This window comes from Pristiophorus japonicus, chromosome 11, assembly GCF_044704955.1.
Source record: "Pristiophorus japonicus isolate sPriJap1 chromosome 11, sPriJap1.hap1, whole genome shotgun sequence".
NCBI classification, from domain to species: Eukaryota; Metazoa; Chordata; class Chondrichthyes; family Pristiophoridae; genus Pristiophorus; species Pristiophorus japonicus.
Window position 1 is genome coordinate 143,137,407 of NC_091987.1, and position 20,892 is coordinate 143,158,298.

Sequence of the window (20,892 nt, forward strand, 5' to 3'; positions counted from 1 at the left end):
GATGAGGTCACTGAGAATAGGTTACTCTATTGATGAGGTCACTCGGAATGTGTTACTATTGATGAGGTCACTGGGAGTTTGTTACTATTGATGAGGTCACTAGGAGTGTGTCACTATTTAGATGAGATCACTGGGAGTGTGTTACTGTTGATGAGGTCACTGGGAGTGTGTTACTATTGATGAGTTCACTAGGAGTGTGTCAATATTTAGATGAGGTTACTGGGAGTGTGTAACTGTTTAGATGAAGTCACTGGGAGTGTGTTCCTTTTTAGATGAGGTCACTAGGAGTTTGTTCCTGTTGATGAGGTCACCGGGAGTGTGTTACTATTTAGATGAGGTCACTGGGAGTGTGTCCCTATTTCGATGAGGTCACTGGGAGTGTGTTACTATTTAGATGAGGTCACTGGGAGTGAGTTACTATTTCAATGAGGTCACTGGGAGTGTGTTACTATTTAGATGAGGTCACTGGGAGTGTGTTACTATTTCAATGAGGTCACTGGGAGTGTGTTATTATTTCAATGAGGTCACTGGGAGTGTGTTACTATTTAGATGAGGTCACTGGGAGTGTGTTACTATTTAGATGAGGTCACTGGGCGTGTGTCACTATTTCGATGAGGTCACAAGAAGTGTGTTCCTATTGATGAGGTCACCATGAGTGTGTCACTATTTAGATGAGGTCACTAGGAGTGTGCTACTCTTTAGTTGAGGTCACTGGGAGTGTGTTACTAATTCAATGATGTCACTGGGAGTGTGTTACTATTTAGATGAGGTCACTGGGAGTGAGTTACTATTTCAATGAGGTCACTGGGAGTGTGTTACTATTTAGATGAGGTCACTGGGAGTGTGTTACTATTTCAATGAGGTCACTGGGAGTGTGTTATTATTTCAATGAGGTCACTGGGAGTGTGTTACTATTTAGATGAGGTCACTGGGAGTGTGTTACTATTTAGATGAGGTCACTGGGCGTGTGTCACTATTTAGATGAGGTCACTGGGATGGTGTCACTATTTAGATGAGGTCACTGGGAGTGTATTACTATTGATGAGGTCACTGGTCGTGTATTACTAATTAGATGAGGTCACCAGGAGTGTGTTACTATTGATGAGGTCACTGGGAGTCTGTTACTATTTAGATAAGGTCACTGGGTGTGTGTTACTATTGATGAGGTCACTAGGAGTGTGTTACTATTTAGATGAGGCCACTAGGAGTGTGTTACTATTTAGATGAGGTCACTGGGTGTGTGTCACTATTTCGATGAGGTCACTGGGAGTGTGTTACTATTTAGTTAAGGTCACTGGGAGTGTGTTACTATTTTGATGAGGTCACTGTGAGTGTGTTACTATTTAGATGAGGTCACTGGAAGTGTGTTACTATTTCAATGAGGTCACTGGGAGTGTGTTACTATTTAGATGAGGTCACTGGGTCTGTGTTACTATTGATGAGGTCACCAGGAGTGTGTCACTCTTTGGATGAGGTCACTGGGTGTGTGTTACTATTTAGATGAGGTCACTAGGAGTGTGTTGCTATTTAGATGAGGTCACTGGGCGTGTGTCACTATTTAGATGAGGTCACTGGGATGGTGTCACTATTTAGATGAGGTCACTGGGAGTGTATTACTATTGATGAGGTCACTGGTCGTGTATTACTAATTAGATGAGGTCACCAGGAGTGTGTTACTATTGATGAGGTCACTGGGAGTTTGTTACTATTTAGATGAGGTCACTGGGTGTGTGTTACTATTGATGAGGTCACTAGGAGTGTGTTACTATTTAGATGACGCCACTAGGAGTGTGTTACTATTTAGATGAGGTCACTGGGTGTGTGTCACTATTTCGATGAGGTCACTGAGAGTGTGTTACTATTTAGTTAAGGTCACTGGGAGTGTGTTACTATTTTGATGAGGTCACTGTGAGTGTGTTACTATTTAGATGAGGTCACTGGAAGTGTGTTACTATTTCAATGAGGTCACTGGGAGTGTGTTACTATTTAGATGAGGTCACTGGGTCTGTGTTACTATTGATGAGGTCACCAGGAGTGTGTCACTCTTTGGATGAGGTCACTGGGTGTGTGTTACTATTTAGATGAGGTCACTAGGAGTGTGTTGCTATTTAGATGAGGTCACTGCGTGTGTGTTGCTATTTAGATGAGGTCAGTGGGAGTATGTTTCTATTTAGATGAGGTCACTGGCTGTGTGTTACTATTTAGATGAGGTCACTGCGTGTGTGTTGCTATTTAGATGAGGTCACTCGGAGAGTGTTACTATATATTAGCTCACTGGAAGTGTGTTACTATTTAGATGAGGTCACTGGGTGTGTGTTTCTATTTAGATGAGGTCACTGGGAGTGTGTTACTATTGATGAGGTCACTGGGAGTGTGTTACTACTTAGATGAGGTCACTGAGAATATGTTACTCTATTGATGAGGTCACTCGGAATGTGTTACTATTGATGAGGTCACTGGGAGTTTGTTACTATTGATGAGGTCACTAGGAGTGTGTCACTATTTAGATGAGGTCACTGGGAGTGTGTTACTGTTGATGAGGTCACTGGGAGTGTGTTACTATTGATGAGTTCACTAGGAGTGTGTCAATATTTAGGTGAGGTTACTGGGAGTGTGTAACTGTTTAGATGAAGTCACTGGGAGTGTGTTCCTTTTTAGATGAGGTCACTAGGAGTGTGTTCCTGTTGATGAGGTCACCGGGAGTGTGTTACTATTTAGATGAGGTCACTGGGAGTGTGTCACTATTTTGATGAGGTCACTGGGAGTGTGTTACTATTTAGCTAAAGTCACTGGGAGTGTGTTACTATTGATGAGGTCACTGGGAGTGTGTTACTATTTCAATGATGTCACTGGGAGTGTGTTACTATTTAGATGAGGTCACTGGGAGTGAGTTACTATTTCAATGAGGTCACTGGGAGTGTGTTACTATTTCAATAAGGTCACTGGGAGTGTGTTACTATTTAGATGAGGTCACTGGGAGTGTGTTAATATTTAGATGAGGTCACTGGGCGTGTGTCACTATTTAGATGAGGTCACTGGGATGGTGTCACTATTTAGATGAGGTCACTGGGAGTGTATTACTATTGATGAGGTCACTGGTCGTGTATTACTAATTAGATGAGGTCACTAGGAGTGTGTTACTATTTAGATGAGGCCACTAGGAGTGTGTTACTATTTAGATGAGGTTACTGGGTGTGTGTCACTATTTAGATGAAGTCACTGGGAGTGTGTTACTATTTAGTTAAGGTCACTGGGAGTGTGTTACTATTTTGATGAGGTCACTGTGAGTGTGTTACTATTTAGATGAGGTCACTGGAAGTGTGTTACTATTTCAATGAGGTCACTGGGAGTGAGTTACTCTTTCGATGAGGTCACTGGGAGTGAGTCACTATTTAGATGAGGTCACTGGGAGTGTGTTACTCTTTAGATGAGGTCACTGGGAGTGTATTATTATTTAGATAACGGCACTGGGAGTGTGTTACTATTGATGAGGTCACTGGGAGTGTGTTACTATTTAGATGGGGTCACTGGGTGTGTGTTACTATTTAGATTAGGTCACTGGGAGTGTGTTACTATTGATGAGGTCACTGGGAGTGTGTTACTATTTAGATGAGGTCACCGGGTGTGTGTTACTATTTAGATAAGGTCCCTGGGAGTGTGTTACTATTTAGATGAGGTCACTCGGAATGTATTACTATTTAGATGAGGTCACTGGGTGTGTGTTACTATTTAGATGACGTCACTGGTTATGTGTTACTCTTTAGATGAGGTCACTGAGTGTGTGTTACTATTTCAACGAGGTCATTGGGAGTGTGTTACTATTTAGATGTGGTCACTGGTTGTGTGTTACTCTTTAGATGAGGTCACTGAGTGTGTGTTACTATTTAGATGAGGTCACTGGGAGTGTGTTACTATTTCAATGCGGTCATTGGGAGTGTGTTACTATTTAGATGTGGTCACTGGGGGTGTGTTACTATTTAGATGAGGTCACTAGGAGTGTGTTTCTGTTGATGAGGTCACTGGGAGTGTGATACTATTTAGATGAGTTCAATGGTTGTGTGTTACTATTTAGATGAGTTCACCAGGAGTGTGGTACTATTGATGAGATCACTGGCAGTGTGTTACGCTTTAGATAAACTCACTGCGTGTGTGTTGCTATTTAGATGAGGTCACTAGGAGAGTGTTACTATATATTAGCTCACTGGAAGTGTGTTACTATTTAGATGAGGTCACTGGGTGTGTGTTACTATTTAGATGAGGTCACTGGGAGTGTGTTACTATTGATGAGGTCACTGGGAGTGTGTTACTACTTAGATGAGGTCACTGAGAATATGTTACTCTATTGATGAGGTCACTCGGAATGTGTTACTATTGATGAGGTCACTGGGAGTTTGTTACTATTGATGAGGTCACTAGGAGTGTGTCACTATTTAGATGAGGTCACTGGGAGTGTGTTACTGTTGATGAGGTCACTGGGAGTGTGTTACTATTGATGAGTTCACTAGGAGTGTGTCAATATTTAGGTGAGGTTACTGGGAGTGTGTAACTGTTTAGATGAAGTCACTGGGAGTGTGTTCATTTTTAGATGAGGTCACTAGGAGTGTGTTCCTGTTGATGAGGTCACCGGGAGTGTGTTACAATTTAGATGAGGTCATTGGGAGTGTGTCACTATTTTGATGAGGTCACTGGGAGTGTGTTACTATTTAGATAAAGTCACTGGGAGTGTGTTACTATTGATGAGGTCACTGGGACTGTGTTACTATTGATGAGGTCACCAGGAGTGTGTCACTATTTAGATGAGGTCACTAGGAGTGTGCTACTCTTTAGTTGAGGTCACTGGGAGTGTGTTACTAATTCAATGATGTCACTGGGAGTGTGTTACTATTTAGATGAGGTCACTGGGAGTGAGTTACTATTTCAATGAGGTCACTGGGAGTGTGTTACTATTTCAATGAGGTCACTGGGAGTGTGTTACTATTTCAATGAGGTCACTGGGAGTGTGTTACTATTTAGATGAGGTCACTGGGAGTGTGTTACTATTTAGATGAGGTCACTAGGCATGTGTCACTATTTAGATGAGGTCACTGGGACGGTGTCACTATTTAGATGAGGTCACTGGGAGTGTATTACTATTGATGAGGTCACTGGTCGTGTATTACTAATTAGATGAGGTCACCAGGAGTGTGTTACTATTGATGAGGTCACTGGGAGTCTGTTACTATTTAGATGAGGTCACTGGGTGTGTGTTACTATTGATGAGGTCACTAGGAGTGTGTTACTATTTAGATGAGGTTACTGGGTGTGTGTCACTATTTAGATGAGGTCACTGGGAGTGTGTTACTATTTAGTTAAGGTCATTGGGAGTGTGTTACTATTTTGATGAGGTCACTGTGAGTGTGTTACTATTTAGATGAGGTCACTGGAAGTGTGTTACTATTTCAATGAGGTCACTGGGAGTGTGTTACTCTTTAGATGAGGTCACTGGGAGTGAGTCACTATTTAGATGAGGTCACTGGGAGTGTGTCACTATTTAGATGAGGTCACTGGGAGTGTGTTATTATTTAGATAACGGCACTGGGAGTGTGTTACTATTGATGAGGTCACTGGGAGTGTGTTACTATTTAGATGGGGTCACTGGGTGTGTGTTACTATTTAGATTAGGTCACTGGGAGTGTGTTACTATTGATGAGGTCACTGGGAGTGTGTTACTATTTAGATGAAGTCACCGGGTGTGTGTTACTATTTAGATAAGGTCCCTGGGAGTGTGTTACTATTTAGATGAGGTCACTCGGAATGTATTACTATTTAGATGAGGTCACTGGGTGTGTGTTACTATTTAGATGAGGTCACTGGTTGTGTGTTACTCTTTAGATGAGGTCACTGAGTGTGTGTTACTATTTCAATGAGGTCATTGGGAGTGTGTTACTATTTAGATGTGGTCACTGGGTGTGTGTTACTATTTAGATGAGGTCACTGGTTGTGTGTTACACTTTAGATGAGGTCACTGAGTGTGTGTTACTATTTAGATGAGGTCACTGGGAGTGTGTTACTATTTCAATGAGGTCATTGGGAGTGTGTTACTATTTAGATGTGGTCACTGGGGGTGTGTTACTATTTAGATGAGGTCACTCGGAGTGTGTTTCTGTTGATGAGGTCACTGGGAGTGTGATACTCTTTAGATGAGTTCACTGGTTGTGTGTTACTATTGAGATGAGGTCACCAGGAGTGTGGTACTATTGATGAGATCACTGGCAGTGTGTTACGCTTTAGATAAACTCACTGCGTGTGTGTTGCTATTTAGATGTGGTCACTAGGAGAGTGTTACTATTTATGAGCTCACTGGAAGTGTGTTACTATTTACATGAGGTCACTGGGTGTGTGTTACTATTTAGATGAGGTCACTGGGCGTGTGTTACTATTTAGATGAGGTCACAAGAAGTGTGTTACTATTGATGAGATCGCTGGGAGTGTGTTACTATTTAGATGAGGTCACTGGAACTGTGTTACGATTTAGATGAGGTCACTTGGAGTGTGTTACTAGTTAGATGAGCTACTGGGACTGTGTTACTATTTAGATGAGGTCACTGGGAATGTGTTACTTTTGAAGAGGTCACTGGGAGTGTGTTACTCTTTAGATGAGGTCACTGGGAGTGAGTTACTATTAATGAGGTCACTGGGAGTGTGTTACTAATTAGATGAAGTCACTGGGAGTGTGTAACTATTGATGAGGTCACTGCGAGGGTATTACTATTTAGATGAAGTCACTGGGTGTGTGTTACTATTTAGATGAGGTCACTGGGAGTGTGTTACTCTTTAGTTGTGTTTACTGGGAGTGTATTACTATTTAGATGAGGTCACCAGGTGTGTGTCACTTTTTAGATGAGGTCACTGGGAGTGTGTTACTATTTAGTTGAGGTCACTGGGAGTGTGTTATTATTTCGATGACGTCACTGGGATTGTGTCACTATTCAGATGAGGTCACTCGGAGTGTGTTACTATTGATGAGGTCATTGGTAGTGTGTTACTATTTAGATGAGGTCACTAGGAGTGTGTTACTATTAATGAGGTCACTGGGTGTGTGTTAATATTTAGATGTGGTCACTGGGTGTGTGTTACGAATTAGATGAGGTCACTGGGAGTTGTTACTGTTTAGATGAGGTCACTGGGTGTGTGTTACTATTTAGATGAGGTCACTAGGAATGTGTTACTATTTATGAGGTCACTGGGAGTGTGTTACTATTTAGATGAGGTCACTGTGTGTGTGTTACTGTTTAGATGAGGTCACTGGGAGTGTGTTACTATTGATGAGGTCACTGAGAGTGTGTTACGATTGATAAGGTCACTGGGAGTGTGTTACTATTGATGAGGTCACTCGGAGTGTGTCACTATTTAGATGAGGTCACTGGGAGTGTGTTACTATTGATGAGGTCACTGGGTGTATGTTACCATTTAGATGAGGTCACTGATTGTGTGTTACCTTTTAGATTAGGTCACTAGGACTGTGTTACTATTGATGAGGTCACTGGGAGTGTGTTACTATTTAGATAAAGTCACTGGGAGTGTTTTACTATTTAGCTGAGGTCACTGGGTGTGTATTACTATTTAGATGAGGTTACTGTGTGTGTGTTACTATTTAGATGAGGTCACTAGGAGTGTGTTACTATTTAGATGAGGTCACAAGAAGTGTGTTACTATTGATGAGATCGCTGGGAGTGTGTTACTATTTACATGAGGTCACTGGAACTGTATTACTATTTAGATGAGGTCACTTGGAGTGTGTTACTAGTTAGATGAGGTACTGGGACTGTGTTACTATTTAGATGAGGTCACTGGGAATGTGTTACTTTTGAAGAGGTCGCTGGGAGTGTGTTACTATTTCGATGAGGTCACTGGGAGTGTGTTACTATTTCGATGAAGTCACTGGGAGTGTGTTACTATTTAGATGAAGTCACTGGGAATGTGTTACGAGTTAGATGAAGTCACTGGGAGTGTTTTACTGTTGATGAGGTCACTGGGAGTGTGTTACTCTTTAGGTAAGGTTACTGGGAGTGTGTTACTATTTAGATGAAGTCACTGGGAGTGTGTTACTATTTAAATGAGGTCACTGGGAGTGTGTTGCTATTGCTGAGGTCACTGGGAGTGTGTTACTATTTAGATGAAGTCACTGGGAGTGTGTTACTATTTAGTTGAGGTCACTGGGAGTGTGTTATTATTTCGATGACGTCACTGGGATTGTGTCACTATTCAGATGAGGTCACTCGGAGTGTGTTACTATTGATGAGGTCATTGGTAGTGTGTTACTATTTAGATGAGGTCACTAGGAGTGTGTTACTATTAATGAGGTCACTGGGTGTGTGTTAATATTTAGATGTGGTCACTGGGTGTGTGTTACTATTTAGATGAGGTCACTGGGAATGTGTTACTATTTATGAGGTCACTGGGAGTGTGTTACTATTTAGATGAGGTCACTGTGTGTGTTACTATTTAGATGAGGTCACTGGGAGTGTGTTACTATTGATGAGGTCACTGAGAGTGTGTTACGATTGATAAGGTCACTGGGAGTGTGTTACTATTGATGAGGTCACTCGGAGTGTGTCACTATTTAGATGAGGTCACTGGGAGTGTGTTACTATTGATGAGGTCACTGGGAGTATGTTACTATTTAGATGAGGTCACTGATTGTGTGTTACCTTTTAGATTAGGTCACTAGGACTGTGTTACTATTGATGAGGTCACTGGGAGTGTGTTACTATTTAGATAAAGTCACTGGGAGTGTTTTCCTATTTAGCTGAGGTCACTGGGTGTGTATTACTATTTAGATGAGGTTACTGTGTGTGTGTTACTATTTAGATGAGGTCACTGGAACTGTGTTACTCTTTAGATGAGGTCACTTGGAGTGTGTTACTAGTTAGATGAGGTACTGGGACTGTGTTACTATTTAGATGAGGTCACTGGGAATGTGTTACTTTTGAAGAGGTCACTGGGAGTGTGTTACTATTTCGATGAGGTCACTGGGAGTGTGTTACTATTTCGATGAAGTCACTGGGAGTGTGTTACTATTTAGATGAAGTCACTGGGAATGTGTTACGAGTTAGATGAAGTCACTGGGAGTGTTTTACTGTTGATGAGGTCACTGGGAGTGTTTTACTCTTTAGGTAAGGTTACTGGGAGTGTGTTACTATTTAGATGAAGTCACTGGGAGTGTGTTACTATTTAAATGAGGTCACTGGGAGTGTGTTGCTATTGATGAGGTCACTGGGAGTGTGTTACTATTTAGATGAAGTCACTGGGAGTGTGTTATTATTTCGATGATGTCACTGGGATTGTGTCACTATTCAGATGAGGTCACTCGGAGTGTGTTACTATTGATGAGGTCATTGGTAGTGTGTTACTATTTAGATGAGGTCACTAGGAGTGTGTTACTATTAATGAGGTCACTGGGTGTGTGTTAATATTTAGATGTGGTCACTGGGTGTGTGTTACGAATTAGATGAGGTCACTGGGAGTTGTTACTGTTTAGATGAGGTCACTGGGTGTGTGTTACTATTTAGATGAGGTCACTAGGAATGTGTTACTATTTATGAGGTCACTGGGGGTGTGTTACTATTTAGATGAGGTCACTGTGTGTTTGTTACTATTTAGATGAGGTCACTGGGAGTGTGTTACTATTGATGAGGTCACTGAGAGTGTGTTACGATTGATAAGGTCACTGGGAGTGTGTTACTATTGATGAGGTCACTCGGAGTGTGTCACTATTTAGATGAGGTCACTGGGAGTGTGTTACTATTGATGAGGTCACTGGGAGTATGTTACTATTTAGATGAGGTCACTGATTGTGTGTTACCTTTTAGATTAGGTCACTAGGACTGTGTTACTATTGATGAGGTCACTGGGAGTGTGTTACTATTTAGATAAAGTCACTGGGAGTGTTTTACTATTTAGCTGAGGTCACTGGGTGTGTATTACTATTTAGGTGAGGTTACTGTGTGTGTGTTACTATTTAGATGAGGTCACTAGGAGTGTGTTACTATTTAGATGAGGTCACAAGAAGTGTGTTACTATTGATGAGTTCGCTGGGAGTGTGTTACTATTTACATGAGGTCACTGGAACTGTGTTACTATTTAGATGAGGTCACTTGGAGTGTGTTACTAGTTAGATGAGGTACTGGGACTGTGTTACTATTTAGATGAGGTCACTGGGAATGTGTTACTTTTGAAGAGGTCACTGGGAGTGTGTTACTATTTCGATGAGGTCACTGGGAGTGTGTTACTATTTCGATGAAGTCACTGGGAGTGTGTTACTATTTCGATGAAGTCACTGGGAATGTGTTACGAGTTAGATGAAGTCACTGGGAGTGTTTTACTGTTGATGAGGTCACTGGGAGTGTGTTACTCTTTAGGTAAGGTTACTGGGAGTGTGTTACTATTTAGATGAAGTCACTGGGAGTGTGTTACTATTTAAATGAGGTCACTGGGAGTGTGTTGCTATTGATGAGGTCACTGGGAGTGTGTTACTATTTAGATGAAGTCACGGGAGTGTGTTACTATTTAGATGAAGTCACTGGGAGTGTGTTCCTATTGATGAGGTCACTGGTTCTGTGTTACTCTATAGATGAGATCACTAGGAGTGTGTTACTATTGATGAGGTCACTGGGAGTGGGTTCCTATTTAGATAAAGTCACTGGGTCTGTGTTACTATTGATGAGGTCACCAGGAGTGTGTCACTCTTTAGATGAGGTCACTGGGAGTGTGTTACTATTTACTTGAGGTCACTGGGAGTGTGTTACTATTTCAATGAGGTCACTGGGAGTGTGTTACTATTTAGATGAGGTCACTGGGGGTGTGTTACTATTTCAATGAGGTCACTGGGAGTGTGTTACTGTTTAGATGAGGTCACTGGGAGTGTGTTACTATTTCAAAGAGGTCACTGGGAGTGTGTTACTATTTAGATGAGGTCACTGGGAGTGTGTTACTATTTAGGTGAGGTCACTGGGAGTATGTCACTTTTTAGATGAGGTCACTGGGATTGTGTCACTATTTCGATGAGGTCACTGGGAGTGTGTTACTATTGATGAGGTCACTGTTAGTGTGTTACTATTTAGATGAGGTCACTGGGAGTGTGTTACTATTGATGAGGTCACTGAGAGTGTGTTACTATTTAGATGAGGTCACTGGGTGTGTGTAACTATTTAGATGAGGTCACTGTGAGTTGTTACTATTTAGATGAGGTCACTGGGAGTGTGTTATTATTTAGATGAGGTCACAATAATTGTGTTACTATTGATGAGTTCGCTGGGAGTGTATTACTATTTAGATGAGGTCACTGGAACTGTGTTACGATTTAGATGAGGTCACTTGGAGTGTGTTACTAGTTAGATGAGGTACTGGGACTGTGTTACTATTTAGATGAGGTCACTGGGAATGTCTTACTATTGATGAGGTCACTTGGAGTGTGTTACTATTTAGTTGAGTTTACTGGGAGTGTGTTACTATTTAGATGAGGTCACCAGGTGTGTGTCACTATTTAGATGAGGTCACTGGGAGTGTGTTACTATTTAGTTGAGGTCACTGGGAGTGTGTTACTATTTCAATGAGGTCACTGGGAATGTGTCACTATTTAGATGAGGTCACTGGGAGTCTGTTACTATTTAGATGATGTCACTGGGATTGTGTCACTATTCAGATGAGGTCACTCGGAGTGTGTTACTATTGATGAGGTCATTGGTAGTGTGTTACTATTTAGATGAGGTCACTCGGAGTGTGTTACTATTAATGAGATCACTGGGAGTGTGTTAATATTTAGATGTGGTCACTGGGTGTGTGTTACTAATTAGATGAGGTCACTGGGAGTTGTTACTGTTTAGATGAGGTCACTGGGTGTGTGTTACTATTTAGATGAGGTCACTAGGAGTGTGTTACTATTTATGAGGTCACTGCGAGTGCGTTACTATTTAGATGAGGTCACTGTGTGTGTGTTACTATTTAGATGAGGTCACTGGGAGTGTGTTACTATTGATGAGGTCACTGAGAGTGTGTTACGATTGATAAGGTCACTGGGGGTGTGTTACTATTGATGAGGTCACTAGGAGTGTGTCACTATTTAGATGAGGTCACTGGGAGTGTGTTACTATTGATGAGGTCACTGGGAGTGTGTTACTATTTAGATGAGGTCACTGATTGTGTGTTACCTTTTAGATTAGGTCACTAGGAGTGTGTTACTACTGATGAGGTCACTGGGAGTGTGTTACTATTTAGATAAAGTCACTGGGAGTGTTTTACTATTTAGCTGAGGTCACTAGGTGTGTATTACTATTTAGATGAGGTTACTGTGTGTGTGTTACTATTTAGATGAGGTCACTAGGAGTGTGTTACTATTTAGATGAGGTCACAAGGAGTGTGTTACTATTGATGAGATCGCTGGCAGTGTGTTACTATTTGGATGAGGTCACTGGAACTGTGTTACTATTTAGATGAGGTCACTTGGAGTGTGTTACTAGTTCGATGAGGTACTGGGACTGTGTTACTATTTAGATGAGGTCACTGGGAATGTGTTACTTTTGAAGAGGTCACTGGGAGTGTGTTACTATTTCGATGAAGTCACTGGGAGTGTGTTACTATTTAAATGACGTCTCTGGGAGTGTGTTCCTATTGATGAGGTCACTGGGAGTGTGTTACTCTTTAGGTGACGTTACTAGGAGTGTTTTACTATTTAGATGAAGTCACTGGGAGTGTGTTACTATTTAAATGACGTCTCTGGGAGTGTGTTACTATTGATGAGGTCACTGGGACTGGGTTACTATTTAGATAAAGTCACTGGGAGTGTGTTACTATTTAGATGAAGTCACTGGGAATGTGTTATGCGTTAGATGAAGTCACTGGGAGTGTTTTACTATTGATGAGGTCACTGGGAGTGTGTTACTCTTTAGGTGAGGTTACTGGGAGTGTGTTACTATTTAGATGAAGTCACTGGGAGTGTGTTACTATTTAAATGAGGTCACTGGGAGTGTGTTACTATTGATGAGGTCACTGGGAGTGTGTTACTATTTAGATGAAGTCACTGGGAGTGTGTTACTATTTAGATGAAGTCACTGGGAGTGTGTTCCTTTTTGGATGAGGTCACTCGGAGTGTGTTCCTATTGATGAGGTCACTGGTTCTGTGTTACTATTTAGATGAGGTCACTAGGAGTGTGTTACTATTGATGAGGTCACTGGGAGTGGGTTACTATTTAGATAAAGTCACTGGGAGTATTTTACTATTGATGAGGTCACTGGGAGTGTGTTACTATTTAGATGAGGTCACTGGGTCTGTGTTACTATTGATGAGGTCACCAGGAGTGTGTCACTCTTTGGATGAGGTCACTGGGTGTGTGTTACTCTTTAGATGAGGTCACTAGGAGTGTGTTACTATTTAGATGAGGTCACTGCGTGTGTGTTGCTATTTAGATGAGGTCACAAGGAGTATGTTTCTGTTGATGAGGTCACTGGGAGTGTGTTACTATTTAGATGAGGTCAGTGGGAGTATGTTACTATTTAGATGAGGTCACTGGGTGTGTGTTACTATTTAGATGAGGTCACTGCGTGTGTGTTGCTATTTAGATGAGGTCACTAGGAGAGTGTTACTACTTATTAGGTCACTGGAAGTGTGTTACTATTTAGATGAGGTCACTGGGTGTGTGTTACTATTTAGATGAGGTCACTGGGAGTGTGTTACTATTGATGAGGTCACTGGGAGTGTGTTACTACTTAGATGAGGTCACTGAGAATATGTTACTCTATTGATGAGGTCACTCGGAATGTGTTACTATTGATGAGGTCACTGGGAGTTTGTTACTATTGATGAGGTCACTAGGAGTGTGTCACTATTTTGATGAGGTCACTGGGAGTGTGTTACTGTTGATGAGGTCACTGAGAGTGTGTTACTATTGATGAGTTCACTAGGAGTGTGTCAATATTTAGGTTGAGGTTACTGGGAGTGTGTAACTGTTTAGATGAAGTCACTGGGAGTGTGTTCCTTTTTAGATGAGGTCACTAGGAGTGTGTTCCTGTTGATGAGGTCACCGGGAGTGTGTTACTATTTAGATGAGGTCACTGGGAGTGTGTCACTATTTTGATGAGGTCACTGGGAGTGTGTTACTATTTAGAAAAAGTCACTGGGAGTGTGTTACTATTGATGAGGTCACTGGGACTGTGTTACTATTTAGATGAGGTCACTGGGTGTGTGTTACTATTGATGAGGTCACCAGGAGTGTGTCACTATTGAGATGAGGTCACTGGGAGTGTGCTACTCTTTAGTTGAGGTCACTGGGAGTGTGTTACTAATTCAATGATGTCACTGGGAGTGTGTTACTATTTAGATGAGGTCACTGGGAGTGAGTTACTATTTCAATGAGGTCACTGGGAGTGTGTTACTATTTAGATGAGGTCACTGGGAGTGTGTTACTATTTCAATGAGGTCACTGGGAGTGTGTTACTATTTAGATGAGGTCACTGGGAGTGTGTTACTATTTAGATGAGGTCACTTGGCGTGTGTCACTATTTAGATGAGGTCACTGGGATGGTGTCACTATTTAGATGAGGTCACTGGGAGTGTATTACTATTGATGAGGTCACTGGTCGTGTATTACTAATTAGATGAGGTCACCAGGAGTGTGTTACTATTGATGAGGTGACTGGGAGTCTGTTACTATTTAGATGAGGTCACTGGGTGTGTGTTACTATTGATGAGGTCACTAGGAGTGTGTTACTATTTAGATGAGGCCACTAGGAGTGTGTTACTATTTAGATGAAGTCACTGGGTGTGTGTCACTATTTAGATGAGGTCACTGGGAGTGTGTTACTATTTAGTTAAGGTCACTGGGAGTGTGTTACTATTTTGATGAGGTCACTGTGAGTGTGTTACTATTTAGATGAGGTCACTGGAAGTGTGTTACTATTTCAATGAGGTCACTGGGAGTGTGTTACCTTTAGATGAGGTCACTGGGAGTGAGTCACTATTTCGATGAGGTCACTGGGAGTGTGTCACTATTTAGATGAGGTCACTGGGAGTGTGTTATTATTTAGATAATGGCACTGGGAGTGTGTTACTATTGATGAGGTCACTGGGAGTGTGTTACTATTTAGATGGGGTCACTGGGTGTGTGTTACTATTTAGATGAGGTCACTGGGAGTGTGTTACTATTGATGAGGTCACTGGGAGTGTGTTACTATTTAGATGAGGTCACCGGGTGTGTGTTACTATTGAGATAAGGTCCCTGGGAGTGTGTTACTATTTAGATGAGGTCACTCGGAATGTATTACTATTTAGATGAGGTCACTGCGTGTGTGTTGCTATTTAGATGAGGTCACTGGTTGTGTGTTACTCTTTAGATGAGGTCACTGAGTGTGTGTTACTATTTAGATGAGGTCACTGGGAGTGTGTTACTATTTCAATGAGGTCATTGGGAGTGTGTTACTATTTAGATGTGGTCACTGGGGGTGTGTTACCATTTAGATGAGGTCACTAGGAGTGTGTTTCTGTTGATGAGGTCACTGGGAGTGTGATACTATTTAGATGAGTTCACTGGTTGTGTGTTACTATTTAGATGAGGTCACCAGGAGTGTGATACTATTGATGAGGTCACTGGCAGTGTGTTACGCTTTAGATAAACTCACTGCGTGTGTGTTGCTATTTAGATGAGGTCACTAGGAGAGTGTTACTATTTATGAGCTCACTGGAAGTGTGTTACTATTTACATGAGGTCACTGGGTGTGTGTTACTATTTAGATGAGGTCACTGGGTATGTGTTACTATTAAGATGAGGTCATTAGGTGTGTGTTACTATTTAGATGAGGTCACTGTGTGCGTGTTTCTATTGATGAGGTCACTCGGAGTGTGTCACTATTTCGATGAGGTCACTGGGAGTGTGTTACCATTTCAATTAGGTCACTGGGTGTGTGTTACTATTTAGATGAGGTCGCTGGGAGTGAGTTACTATTTAGATGAGGTCACTGGGTGTGTGTTACTATTTAGATGAAGTCACTGGGAGTGTGTCACTATTTCGATGAGGTCACGAGGAGTGTGTTACTATTGATGAGGTCACTGGGAGTGTGTTACTATTTAGATGAGGTCACTGGGTGTGTGTTTCTATTTAAATGAGGTCACTAGGAGTGTGTTACTATTTAGATGAGGTCACTGGGTGTCTGTTACTATTTAGATGAGGTCACTGGGTGTGTGTTGCTATTTCGATGAGGTCGCTGGGAGTGTGTTATTAGATGAAGTCACTGAGAGTGTGTCACTATTTAGATGAGGTCACAAGGAGTGTGTTACTATTTAGATAAAGTCACTGGGATTGTTTTACTATTTAGATGACGTCTCTGGGTGTGTGTTACTATTTAGATGAGTTCACTGGGAGTGTGTCACTATTTACATGAGGTCACTGGCTGTGTGTTACTATTTAGATGAGGTCACTGCGTGTGTATTGCTATTTAGCTGAGTTCACTAGGAGAATGTTACTATTGATTAGGTCACTGGAAGTGTGTTACTATTTAGATGAGGTCACTGGTGTGTGTTACTATTTAGATGAGGTCACTAGGAGTGTGTTACTATTGATGAGGTCACTGGGAGTGTGTTACTACTTAGATGAGGTCATTGAGAATATGTTACTCACTTGATGAGGTCACTCAGAGTGTGTTACTATTGATGAGGTCACTAGGAGTGTGTTACTATTGATGAGGTCACTAGGAGTGTGTCACTATTTAGATGAGGTCACTGGGAGTGTGTTACTGTTGATGAGGTCACTGGGAGTGTGTTACTATTTAGATGAGGTCACTGGTTATGTGTTACTATTTAGATGAGGTCACCAGGTGTGTGTTACTATTGATGAGGTCACTGGCAGTGTGTTACTATTTAGAAAAAGTCACTAGGAGTTTGTTACTATTTAGATGAGTTCACTGGGACTGTGTTACTATTTAGATGAGATCACTGTGTGCGTGTTACTATTGATGAGGTCATTGGGTGTGTGTCACTATTTAGATGCGATCACTGGGAGTATGATACTGTTGATGAGGTCACTGGGAGTGTGTTACTATTTAGATGAGGTCACTGGGTGCGTGTTTCTATTTAGATGAGGTCACTGGGTGTGTGTTACTATTTAGATGAGATCACTGGAAGGTTGTTACTATTTAGATGAGATCACTGGAAGTGTGTTACTATTTAGATGAGGTCACTGGGAATGTGTTACTATTTAGATGAGGTGGCTGGGAGTGTGTTATTAGATGAAGTCACTGGGAGTGTGTCACTATTTAGATGAGGTCACTGTGTGCGTGTTTCTATTGATGAGGTCACTCGGAGTGTGTCACTATTTCGATGAGGTCACTGGGAGTGTGTTACCATTTCAATGAGGTCACTGGGTGTGTGTTACTATTTAGATGAGGTCGCTGGGAGTGAGTTACTATTTAGATGAGGTCACTGGGTGTGTGTTACTATTTAGATGAAGTCACTGGGCGTGTGTCACTATTTAGATGAGGTCACGAGGAGTGTGTTACTATTGATGAGGTCACTGGGAGTGTGTTACTATTTAGATGAGGTCACTGGGAGTGTGTTACCATTTCAATGAGGTCACTGGGTGTGTGTTACTATTTAGATGAGGTCGCTGGGAGTGAGTTACTATTTAGATGAGGTCACTGGGTGTGTGTTACTATTTAGATGAAGTCACTGGGAATGTGTCACTATTTAGATGAGGTCACAAGGAGTGTGTTACTATTGATGAGGTCACTGGGAGTGTGTTACTATTTAGATGAGCTCACTGGGTGTGTGTTACTATTTAAATGAGGTCACTAGGAGTGTGTTACTATTTAGATGAGGTCACTGGGTGTCTGTTACGATTTAGATGAGGTCACTGGGTGTGTGTTACTATTTCGATGAAGTCGCTGGGAGTGTGTTATTAGATGAAGTCACTGAGAGTGTGTCACTATTTAGATGAGGTCACAAGGAGTGTGTTACTATTGATGAAGTCACTGGGAGTGTGTTACTATTTAGATAAATTCACTGGGATTGTTTTACTATTTAGATGAGGTCTCTGGGTGTGTGTTACTATTTAGATGAGTTCACTGGGAGTGTGTCACTATTTACATGAGGTCACTGGGTGTGTGTTACTATTTAGATGAGGTCACTGCGTGTGTATTGCTATTTAGATGAGTTCACTTGGAGAATGTTACTATTGATTAGGTCACTGGAAGTGTGTTACTATTTAGATGAGGTCACTGGTGTGTGTTACTGTTTAGATGAGGTCACTAGGAGTGTGTTACTATTGATGAGGTCACTGGGAGTGTGTTACTACTTAGATGAGGTCACTGAGAATATGTTACTCTCTTGATGAGGTCACTCGGAGTGTGTTACTATTGATCAGGTCACTAGGAGTGTGTTACTATTGATGAGGTCACTAGGAGTGTGTCACTATTTAGATGAGGTCACTGGGAGTGTGTTACTGTTGATGAGGTCACTGGGAGTGTGTTACTATTGATGAGGTCATTGGGTGTGTGTCACTATTTAGATGCGATCACTGGGAGTATGTTACTGTTGATGAGGTCACTGGGAGTGTGTTACTATTTAGATGAGGTTACTGGGTGCGTGTTTCTATTTAGATGAGGTCACTATGTGTGTGTTACTATTTAGATGAGATCACTGGAAGGTTGTTACTATTTAGATGAGATCACTGGGAGTGTGTTACTATTTAGATGAGGTGGCTGGGAGTGTGTTATTAGATGAAGTCACTGGGAGTGTGTCACTATTTAGATGAGGTCACTAGGAGTGTGTTACTATTGATGAGGTCACTGGGAGTGTGTTACTATTTAGATAAAGTCACTGGGATTGTTTTACTATTTAGAGGAGGTCTCTGGGTGTGTTTTACTATTTAGATGAGTTCACTGGGAGTGTGTTACTATTGATGAGTCATTGGGTGTGTGTCACTATTTAGATGCGATCACTGGGAGTATGTTACTGTTGATGAGGTCACTGGGAGTGTGTTACTATTTAGATGAGGTTACTGGGTGCGTGTTTCTATTTAGATGAGGTCACTATGTGTGTGTTACTATTTAGATGAGATCACTGGAAGGTTGTTACTATTTAGATGAGATCACTGGGAGTGTGTTACTATTTAGATGAGGTGGCTGGGAGTGTGTTATTAGATGAAGTCACTGGGAGTGTGTCACTATTTAGATGAGGTCACTAGGAGTGTGTTACTATTGATGAGGTCACTGGGAGTGTGTTACTATTTAGATAAAGTCACTGGGATTGTTTTACTATTTAGAGGAGGTCTCTGGGTGTGTTTTACTATTTAGATGAGTTCACTGGGAGTGTGTCACTATTTAGATGAGGTCACTGGGACTGTGTTTCTGTTGATGAGGTCACTGGGAGTGTGATACTATTTAGATGAGGTCACTGGTTGCGTGTTGCTATTTAGATGAGGTCACCAGGAGTGTGTTACTATTGATGAGGTCACTGGCAGTGTGTTTCTCTTTAGATAAAGTCACTGCGTGTGTGTTGCTATTTAGATGAGGTCACCAAGAGAGTGTTACTATTTATGAGGTCACTGGAAGTGTGTTACTATTTACATGAGATCACTGGGTGTGTGTTACTATTAAGATGAGGTCACTGGGAGTGTGTTACTATTTAGGTGAGTTCTCTGGGTATGTGTTACTATTAAGATGAGGTCATTAGGTGTGTGTTACTATTTAGATGAGGTCACTGTGTGCGTGTTTCTATTGATGAGGTCACTAGGAGTGTGTCACTATTTTGATGAGGTCACTGGGAGTGTGTTACTATTTAGATAAGGTCGCTGGGAGTGTGTTACTATTTAGATGAGGTTACTGGGAGTGTGTAACTGTTTAGATGAAGTCACTGGAAGTGTGTTCCTTTTTAGATGAGGTCACTGGGAGTGTGTTCCTGTTGATGAGGTCACCGGGAGTGTGTTACTATTTAGCTGAGGTCACTGGGAGTGTGTCACTATTTTGATGAGGTCACTGGGAGTGTGTTACTATTTAGATAAAGTCACTGGGAGTGCGTTACTATTGATGAGGTCACTGGGACTGTGTTACTATTTAGATGAGGTCACTGGGTGTGTGTTACTATTGATGAGGTCACCAGGAGTTTGTCACTATTTAGATGAGGTCACTGGGAATGTGCTACTCTTTAGTTGAGGTCACTGGGAGTGTGTTACTAATTCAATGATGTCACTGAGAGTGTGTTACTATTTAGATGAGGTCACTGGGAGTGAGTTACTATTTCAATGAGGTCACTGGGAGTGTGTTACTATTTCAATGAGGTCACTGGGAGTGTGTTACTATTTAGATGAGGTCACTTGGAGTGTGTTACTATTGATGAGGTCACTGGGACTTTGTTACTATTTTGATGAGGTCACTGGGTATGTGTTGCTATTGATGAGGTCACCAGGAGTGTGTCACTATTTAGATGAGGTCACTGGGAGTGTGCTACTCTTTAGTTGAGGTCACTGGGAGTGTGTTACTAATTCAATGATGTCACTGGGAGTGTGTTACTATTTAGATGAGGTCACTGGGAGTGAGTTACTATTTCAATGAGGTCACTGGGAGTGTGTTACTATTTAGATGAGGTCACTGGGAGTGTGTTACTATTTCAATGAGGTCACTGGGAGTGAGTTACTATTTCAATGAGGTCACTGGGAGTGTGTTACTATTTAGATGAGGTCACTGGGAGTGTGTTACTATTTCAATGAGGTCACTGGGAGTGTGTTACTAATTCAATGAGGTCACTGGGAGAGTGATACTATTTAGATGAGGTCACTGGGAGTGTGTTACTATTTAGATGAGGTCACGGGGATGGTGTCACTATTTAGATGAGGTCACTGGGAGTGTGTTACTATTTAGATGAGGTCACCA